This window comes from Beta vulgaris, chromosome 8 (assembly GCF_026745355.1).
Source record: "Beta vulgaris subsp. vulgaris cultivar EL10 chromosome 8, EL10.2, whole genome shotgun sequence".
Lineage (NCBI taxonomy): Eukaryota > Viridiplantae > Streptophyta > Magnoliopsida > Caryophyllales > Amaranthaceae > Beta > Beta vulgaris.
Window position 1 is genome coordinate 2,719,114 of NC_079209.1, and position 10,994 is coordinate 2,730,107.

The following is a 10,994-nucleotide window of genomic DNA, read 5'->3' on the forward strand; positions in this document are numbered from 1 at the left end:
TCTTTTATTTTTTTTCAAGATCTTCATCTTATTGGCATGCCACCATCCAATGGAAAATTTACTTGGTTTCGAGGACAATCAAAGAGCGAGCTTGACAGGTTGTTTATCCATCCACAATGGCTTACTTCATATCCTTCCCTCAATGTTTCTCTCCTCAAAATTAAAGATCACTATTTAATGCTTTCAAACCCATTTATATATGACACTAATATAGACACAGCGTCCAATTGTCCTTCCCTCAATCCATAAAGCCTTTGATCAATGGCAATATCATAAACATAGGGTTTTCTTCATGAAGACTTGGGTTGCAATATTTTTTATAATCACATGAACTATATGGAAGGAGATAAACACTTGAATGGTTGAAAATGTTTCCAGCTCGTTGCCTCAACTGCAAGACTTAACTCTCCTAAGATTAAGTTGGTGGATAAAATGGTTGAGTGACAAATTTCCCCACGGATCACATGACATCTTGCAGAACCCATTGTGTATTCAATGGACTGCACGCCACTTTGCAGCACCACTACTAGCTCATACTTCTTCCTCGACGGATCCTCCTCCACCAAACTTCCTTAAATGGAATGTGGATGCATTGTTAAATCTATCAACCTTCAATCATCCATAGGTGAGGGGTTCTTTGGGACAAGAATGAAAAAATTATTTGCCTATTCTCCAGCCCCATTCCTTTCATGGAAATCAACCAAACTGAAATTTTAACCATCCATAGTGTTATTACGATCTCGCTCAACAATGATCGAATCAAATCCTTCAACTTCATCATTGAGTCGAACACGATTAATGCAGTTAGAGATGACAATGGGTCCAGGACGTTGATTAGACCCAACCCTAATTTAAGGGTATGAATCTTAATTTTTTGGACCCTATAAGTAAGGGTAGGATATGTGTCTTGATACTATAGGATCCATAAGGGTAAGGTAAGGCTCCACTTCTCAATCATCTTCTTCTCTTTTGCAATTATTCATGGGGAGTTTGGATTTGGTGGTTGAAATTGTGGAACGTTAGTTGGGTCTTTACCCTCTCCCTTGCGGATGCCTTCAATTAATGGTTCATTGGTGGAACTGATCTCTTATTTTAAAAAGATCTGGCAAGCCATGTTCTTCATCATCATGTGGTCGTTGTGGAAGGAAAGAAACTCGAAAATTCTCAATAATACATCCACTTCTTCAGATGATGAGAAAGATCTAATTATTGTGCGTTTGGTGTGGTGGATTAAGGGTTGGGAGGTAAACTTTCCTAACTCCTCATTTGAAGTTCTTCAAAATCCCATCTGCCTTCGAGGGGTTAGCAATGTTGCCGCCAAGAAGCCTCCCCTCACTCATGTTAAGAGCGCATTGTGGTCTCCTCCCCTCAATAGTTGCCTAATAAAATGGAACATGACGCTTCTTTCGAACCTCATTTTTCTCGAGCTGCTGTAGGAGGTGTCTCTAAATGCATTATGATGGTGCAATGCAAAAATTGGTGGGCCCTTGAAACCTTAATTTCATTCTGAATTACATATGTAATGCATTACTAAAGGAAAATGAATTCAACATTATTCACAAGGGAAGGGAAACCAATTTTGTAACTGATGCTTTGGCAAAGCAAGGTTTACAACGTAGGGATGAATTTCAATTCCAGCTTGGTGTTAAATCTCCCCCTGGATGTTGTTTATTCATCACTAGTGGTTACTAGCAACTGTCCGATGATCTATGGTAAAAATTGGGTTGCATTGTATCAAGCTGTTAATCAGCTATGAATTAATTAAAATCTTCAAAATTATATATAAAAAAAGACAAGACGACATAAATACAATCTTTTCCTAGCTCTAATGAGCAAACAAATCAGGAAGATAGACATGGAGTATACCTCTGTAATTTTTCAGTTGCACCACTTGTTTTTTCACATTTGTTGAGACGCTTCTTTGAACGTTAATATCTTTTATTGGGTGTAAGTAAAAATTATAAAAGTATGATATTTGGAATCCTCGTATTGAAACGAATCTAACAAGACCCACATTTACTATATTTTTTCTTATATAATGGTGCGGGATAGTTTAACAAAGTTGGTTGATGAATAGTGCCAAAAAGGCAAATGGTGCAACTAAAAAATTACAGAGGTAGTATATCGTTAAGACTGAATTTTAACCATTATTGCATGTAAATTATTAAGTTTGCATGTCTTGCAAGCTATGTATTATACACTATGACTATTTTTTTTATTAGGAAATTAAGTCAGTCCAAGGGCTAACCCCTACAAGGCTACTAGCCTGTAGCAAACACCAACACATTGGCTGGTAAGGCATGCATAGCATGCTAAGGAAATACCCCAGCATAATGCTAGGAGTCAGGATCGAACCCCAAACCTCAGAGGCCAAGGGGGAGCGCTCTACCCACTTGAGCTAGAGGTGATCATGGGCCGGGCCGCAGCCAAAAAAATTTGCCCACTGGTCGGGCCTAAATTCGGACCGAATTTTTGTGTCCAAATCCCGCTATTTCGGGCCTAAATTAGTGGGCCAAAACGGGCCGGGCAAAAAAATAGACTAAAAAGTCGTTTTTGGCTTGCCCAAAGCCTGCCCAAAGCCAAAAAAAAATACGGGCAGGGCCCGGGCCGCGGGCCGAAAAATTCTGCCCAAAACCCGATCCAAAACGGGCCGGGCCAAAATGATCACCTCTAACTTGAGCTAACTCCTATAGTCCTATCCTTTCCTCTATTTTAAAATATTTGGCACACTTTTTTGGACATGCTTAGCGATGCATAACTTTATCGTACTAGTAATATGTCTGATCCCTAAATGTAAAAATTAAAAAAGTTGATATTGTAAAAGTACTCTTGTATTTTTTTTATCTTTCCTACTTTGACTTTGCACGTTTGTCAACGCACTTATTCTATATTAAATATCTTTCATTACATATTAGTAAAAATTATAATAATTGAATATTAATAAAATACTCATTGAGACGAATTAAACAAGACCCCACATGACTATATTTTTTCGTATAGATTGAAAGAAATCTAAAAGTTTCTCTCTAATTGTGAATAGTGTCAAGATTCTAAGTAAAAAACATAAACAAATACAGAGGGAGTATATATCAAGACAAATCTAACAAGATCACACATGACTATATTTTCCCGTACGTACAAATTACAAAATACGATAGAAAGAACGTGAATAGTAAAAAAGTTAAACCGTGTCATTATTTTGAAACGAAAATAGTATTTGCTACAGTGTTAGACACAAAAACACTGTTATCTACTACCACCTCGTAGATTTTTATTCTTACCCCAACTCAAGAGTCAAGAATAAAAGGACACATTGCAACAAGTCAACAACAAAAAGAAAAAAAAAAGCACATACTTCATAATTTAAACTCAATTTTGTTTTATTATATTTATGTTATTTTCTTGGTATTTAAATTTCATAATTGAGTTGGTTAGAAAGTTTCAGTGACAAAAGCAAGGAAACGTAGGAGGATAGGCATGATAGTATTGCCAGTGGGGTCATATGAGAGAGTAGAGACAGTAGTACAAGCAGGCCTGTGTGTAAATTGTGATGAATCTACTACAAAAAAAGCGTGAGAGCCAGTGAAACAAATAGGGTGACTATTGAGTGAGTACATTTGTGGCAGTTACAGATAAAACATTTGGAGCAAATGGGCTCCAGGCACCAGCTAACGCACACTTCTTCCTTACTTTCACCTTCTTTGTCCTCCGCCGCGTATGGTGTATCCTATACGCGGGTTCAGACTCGTCGTAAATCATTAAACTATGGAAATCTAATGCGTCATAATGATTTTCGAATTAAAAATATTGGTCCTTAATTTATTGTAAACCATTAGAATTCTACGATCAAAGGATATGAGTTAGCTCAAGTGGGTAGAGCGCTTCCCCTTGGCACCTGAGGTCAGGGGTTCGATCCTTACCCCCAGCATTATGCTGGGGTATCTACTTAGCATGCTATGCATGCCTTACCAGCCAATGTGTTGGTGTTTCCTATAGGCTAGTAGCCTTGTAGGGGTTAGTTCTTGGGCTGACTTAATTTCCTAATAAAAAAAAAAAATAATTAGAATTTTATGGTCATATCTTAGTGTGACCACCTAAGAATCATCGATATAGAACACTCTACCTATGCAAAATACAGCTGCATGATGATGATGCATGCAAGGCACCAGGTAACGCACACTTCTTGCTTACTTTCACCCTCTTTGTCCTCCGCCGTGTATGGTGTATCCTATACGCGGGTTCAGACTCGTCTTCAATCATAAACTACGGAAAATCTAGTGCTTCAGAATGATTTTCGAATTTAAAATATATGGTTCCGAATTTATTGTAAACCATTAGAATTTTATGATCATATCTTAGTGTGGCCACCTAAGAATCATCGATATTGGACGCTATACCTATACAAAATACAGCTGCATGATGATGATGATGCATGCAGCTCATGCTCTTCATGGGCATTATTTGTTGGTAATTAACCGTTCAAGAGCTAGCTAGATAGCATAACAACGTGTATATCATTTTGCCTACTTTGGCTCTTTTCTCATGAGCATACATTTTTATTATGTCATGTCTCTTATACTAATCATAATCTTTTGGTTTTACTTAGTTACTACACCAAATAACAAAAAGGTAATTCTTCTTTTGGCATTGGAGCAACAATGCGACATGTACTTATCTTGTTACATTATTAGTTATTACACACATGATTTATCCTGTATGATTTCCTTTATAGAGTAAAAATTAAGAAATCTGTAATCAAGTTCAGAAGAATAAAGCAGATATTCCGGAATACTGCTATAGTGTATATCATCTCTCTTCCCTCCCCATGCCTTAATCTAGAAAAAGAAAAATTTTAAGTTAATTAAAGAATTCTACAATAAATGGATGTCTTGAGTTTACTAACGATTCATTTGATAGTCGTTAATAAATTGTGGTAATGAGAATATATTTTAAGTGTAATTTTATCAGGAAAGCACCCTTGAAATTATATTTTACGTCTAAGGGCCTGTTCTCTTCGGTATAAAACAGCTGAAGTGAACTGAACTGATCTGAACTGAACTGATATGAACTGAACTGAACTGAAATGAATAGTGATATGTGAGAGTAAAAGTATTGTCAAGAGCTGAACTGAACTGGTCTGAAAATAAGCTGGAGAAAACAGGCCCTTAATTTTAAGGTGGTATATTGACAAAAAGTAATGTTCAAAATGCGGTTTTGACAAATTTTATACTTTTTATAAGTTTTGTTATGAGTTTGAGTATGGTAGCCTATGTATATATTAGAAAATTTGCTGTACAAAAGGGAGGATTACATAGAAAATATGGTTTGACTATTTCCTAATATATACATAGACTATCAAAGTGTTCTAATTATAATGATAAACCAACTTTTTTTCTCATTATAATTTACTATATATGATGCAATTTGTTTTACAAAGGTTTATATGCTCAGGTTCAAAATTTTGTACCTTACTATTCATTTCATACATTTCTTCTATTGACCAATGGTTTTCACATATTGTACCTTACTTTGATTTTCTTTTTTATCTACCTATACAATCTATTTCGGGTAAAAACTTGTAAGATGGGAGATGAATCGGAGTCAGTGTCGATGGTTGATGGAGACACCCAGTCACTCGGGGAATGAAGTGAGCCCTGCAAAAACAAGAGTTAGACTACCCTGGGGGTGTATCTGGAATCGCCCTCCGACGATCAAGTCAGTTAATTGCTCAACGATGAATATGAAGTGGTTTGTCTAGAATTCATTACCTCAATAAATGGGGATTCGTTCAAGGCTGGTTGGAATAAATGTGTGAAAACTGAAAAGCACCTTGCCAGGCTGGAGCGAGGTCTGGGCCGGACCAGGCCTCTTAGCCTGAGTAACCATTTGATCATAGAGGTCCAATGAGGATTTGCCGTGAATTAGGGCTCGAGAATATATGGGGGTCCACTGAGAATATACTGGGTCAAATACAATCCTACCTATTTTGCTCTTATTTTTATCATTCTCTTATAAATTATGAACTTCAACACTCTATATACATATTCAAATTCTTTACGCTCGGATCAAAATCCTGTTTTTTGGGCACAGTTTCAATTCAATTCAACTCACTTTAATTTAGTTGTCGACTACTATTCTCTGATAATTTTATTTCAATTTAATTCAATTCAGTTAAGTTCAACCCAAAATATAAAGTTTGAAATGTAATGAGTAAAAAAAAGACGAGGTAAAACAAAATAATTTGAGTTTTAACCTATTTGAGATTGAGATTTGAGAGTTGAGAGTTGAGACAGGCGAGGCAACCCGGAACACGAAGCAAGGGCTCTCTGGTCGGGTCTGTTTGCGAGTGGGGTGCCACTGCCAGGGTATCGTATGCAAATAAAATAAATGGACAAAAGAGGACAAAAGTGACATCCACGTGCTTTTTAATTAACTTAACTGACACTTGCTTCTCTTTTGTTTTACAGTAATCTCCTTTTTATTTATTTTTTGAATTGATGATGAGAGACAATTCATACTCGTATAGTCGTAGTAGTATTATTCGATCCTTTGTTCAATAAAGATTTTAGCTAGTCATCACTAGATGTCTCATAGTATATAGCAGATTAGCAGCTGCTTCGAAAATTCTTCATGCATGCAAGTTTAAGCCTAAATTTTCATCAGTTTTCACTCATTTCATGTTTGTTTTACAGACAATTGTTTGCCAATGGTTTTTTTACTAAGGTATATTTGATGGTAATAGAGGATATTAAGGTATCTATGTCATTGTATACTAATATTAAGTATATACCAAGCTAAGCTTGCCCTAGTGATAAGGAAAGAAAAGTTCAACCTTAAGATTGAGGGTTCGATTCCCACCATGGGTATTTTGGGATTTGGGAGAGGGTTTTCCCTTACCATCCCTCCAATCTCAAAGTATCTGCCTGCAAACCTAAGTCGGATTAACATGCGAGAAGTGTCGGTCTAGCATGGCCCATCATCTTACGTACCATGGGGTCCCCATTGGGGGGCCCAAAGAAATACTAGTGTACGATAGACCAAGGTTTGTTGGGCCTCTAGGTGTGTGTCCTGTGTGAGTGTAGCTTAGACGAAATTCATCTTAATACGAAATTTCCGAAAGAGAGCCCAAAAAAAATAGTGTATGATAGTATAATGACAAGGATGCTCTTAGTATCCTATATCAGATGATATGTTTTTGTTGAATTTACTTTTACTTATTTGAAGAAAAATAAAATGTAGAAAAGCGAGAAAAAAGTTTGAAATTTTAAGAATTAAAATTTTAAAATTATTATTGACCAACCAGTCTACGAACATACTCTCATGAAAGTAACTTGAGAAACCGTTAGATTTATGAACAACAATGCATATGGGATTGTTCTATTTAACTTATATGAAGTTATTAATTCTTAATAGACCTTATTTGAACTTATATAAAGTTATTAATTCTTATTAATTAGACCTTATCTGAACTTATATAAAGTTATTAATCTTAATTAGACCTTATCTGTACTTATATAAAGTTATTAGTTCTTATTAGACCTTATCTGAACTTATATAAAGTTATTATATTAATCTTCATTAGACCTTATCCGAACTTATTTGACCCTATTTTGTTAGAGATAATATGAACTTATATGAACTTAACGGAATTATTTTTTCTGATAAGGACTGAAAATAAGGTGAATAGAACAGACCAAATATGTGAAGAAGAGGAAGCGTACATTTCGTAGCTGAAGTATAAAAACAAATTAAATGCAAGAAAAAATTGTATGCATATTACATTACATTACATTTTATATATATGCGAACTACAAGTACATATTGCAGTTTTTGAACTGCAAATACTTATTCTTCAAAAATAAGACGCACATTCTATTTGAAAAACATGCACATGATAAAAAGTACAATATTTACAATAAATATGCATTTTTTGTACAAAATTTATGTAAAAAAAATCATTCGCTTAGGATTGGGTTTCAGTGAGAAAACTTCTTATATAAGAACATGAGGAAACTTTATAGTAATAGATTTTGACCAACATATATAATCCATTTTGGCCACAATTTAACCATTTTTCCCCCTTGCAAAGCCAATATACCAAAAGGATTACATCTTTTCTACAAAGAAATTACATGTATATCTTAAAAAAAAGTATTATAAATGGATTATGATTATTATATATATATGTAAACAATTAAATATATGGCGGTGCTAACCAGCCATTGCTTAAAATGAAAGACTTACAAATCGTCTTGATATGAAACTGAAAATACTAAAGAGAGTTACAAATTTATTTGTGGAAGAAGAGAGAGAGAGATATAGATTTTTTGAGGAGCTTCTGTAATCGTCTATTTTGCTCTGCCTTCAATCTGAAGAAGAGTCCTCAATTTATAGGCAGGGGAGAATTGGTAATGTCACGTTGTTTTACTGTGTATGAACAATAAGCTGGTAAAAAATGAAACCTTTACTATTGAAAATCTTGAACAAAATATTGACAATTGGGAAATACCCAGAGTCAATAAAGACCAAATTTACAAAATGAGTAGATATAATATTTTTAAAACAGATTATATTATCAAAACCCAAGACCGAGATATACATTTAACAAAACCTATTGATACTATATATATGTATATTACATACATATATGTATATACATACGGACATACGGTAACCCAAAAGTTGGATTATAGTACATTCCAACCTAGCTCAAGGTGTTAGGGATTCAATTCCGGCCACTAAGACACTTTAGTCTTCACTCTTTAGTGCAGAGAATCGTTTTAGCTTTTTGCCCTCACTTTTATGGTGTCTAGCTTGTTAATTCGTTGGTTTGACTTGCAAGAGGTTTTGATCAGGTAGATTAACTCTTTCTCTTATCTACCTAACAGTAAAGAATAAAGGTAACACTATATGCTTTCCACTAGAAGAAGGGATCGCATTTATCCTCCATGTGCAATTTCAACAACATTTATGTATAAACCTTCTAATTCCGTTAACAGTAAGAAAGCATTTACTCCTTTTTTAAAGTTTTACCCGCTTATATTTTGTTCTCATTTTGGAAAAATATATCTTTCTCCTGTTTTAATATAATTGCAACATGGATTGAAGACACACAATAGTTGAGCGAGGTACCCATTATGTGATGAGAAGATACAGAAAGAGATAAAAGGTGGAATCAGGTGATGATGAGAGATAGAAAGAGTCAATTATCCAAATAAAGTAATATTCCATTTATTAAAAACTTAAAAAAAATGGTAAATATTGCACTTATTTTAAAATGGAGCAAGTACATTACTTGAATCATCTTGGCCTACGCGCTCTCTCTTACATTTATATGTGTATATGGATTTTTGTCCAAACAAAGTTCTCTTACTAGAAAGATTTTTTATAACATACATGAGGATAATCCAGTCTGAACAATCAAAGGGAAAACACAAAGATGATTACCTTCATGAGTTCCGGCTAAAACTGGAGATGAACAAAGTTGTCACTTAGTACATGCTCTAAATCTAAGAACTAAACTATAACCCCGGTAGGGGGTCGGCTAGGCTAGGGCTACGCTACAAAGTAAATTGCACGTTGTTGTGTGTTGTGTTTGTTGTTTTTCAATTGACCCTTTCACTTGTATTTATACTCCATCATCATACGTAACTTCCATGCATATTTGGAGGGAAATGATTGGAATAATTTATGATTCAAATCAAAACTGCCTTTTCTGGCGCTGGAATGACCACGTCTCACTGCCCACGTAACTTTCCCCATGATCTGATTATTGATTCCCCACGTCTTCGTAGTTGTTTGACCTCCATCTCCTGGACCTTCGACTTGATTTTTGACTTCTGTTGACTTTCTTTTATGAGTTTTTGGTTTTTGACTTTCGATAACTTCCTTTCATGGGCCTCCTAATATGATTGGGCTTCTACCTTAACATAAATATTAAACCCTTTGGGGCCTAATACAATGTACAATGCATAATAAATACTTAACCGTCATTTAAAAATGGTAGTACCAGCAGACTAGTGTCACGACTAGTGATGGCCGCCCGTCGCGAGGTGCGACCGAGTTCTGTCCAAGAACTTTGCTTAATTTGTTGCATTTCTGAATTTGCAGACAAGAACTTTCCACGAGGTGCAACACAAACTTGTCCCTGACTCTCAAACAACTTCAAGACGCATGTTATACTTAAACTCCACAACTTTTAACTTGCCAAGTATAACAAATAATACACACACCTTATTACAGACACATTTAACTAATATTCTAACATTACATACTCTGATACTCTCCATATCTCATAAAACATAATAAACCCACACTTTCTCTCATCTCATGTAGTCTCTTTGTTGTACGTTCGTTGATCTTTAAATCATAGTAGAAGTATAGTTTGTGGATAGATCAATTAAAAAAATGAAGAAAGTCTATTTCAGTCATTATATATGAATTAAACATAAGTGGTTTGGAACAGCTGCCTTGAGCATCGAATGGTTTTGACTTCATTAACTCTTTCTTGAACTTTAAAAGCAAAGGATATTACATATTCAATCTTTTTTAGTTTTTCTGAAAAAATTACATCCATGTCTCATGTATATTATAGATTGATTGAACAATTCAATGTAAATCTTAATAAAGACGTATTGAGAAATAGATGACGTGGTAAATAAATTGCAAGTATGTAGTTGAACATGGATTGGTGCTAGCTAGTCTATCTTTTAAAATAAGAACTAGTTATTAGGCTTGGGTTATGTTTCGCGTAAGAAATTTTTTATTTATTAATATAATACTTTATGATAATAACAGTAAATACAACTTAATCTAGTGGTTAAGACTTTAGTATATGTATTTGAGGTCTGGGGATCAAACCCTATACTACGTAATTTTTAAATTTTTTTTATTGTACATGGATTACATGAACTAAAACTCCCTAAAGAGAGCACCACGTGACACAATTTCTCATTTATGCACGCCTTTTAATATATTTATCAAGATTGAAAGAA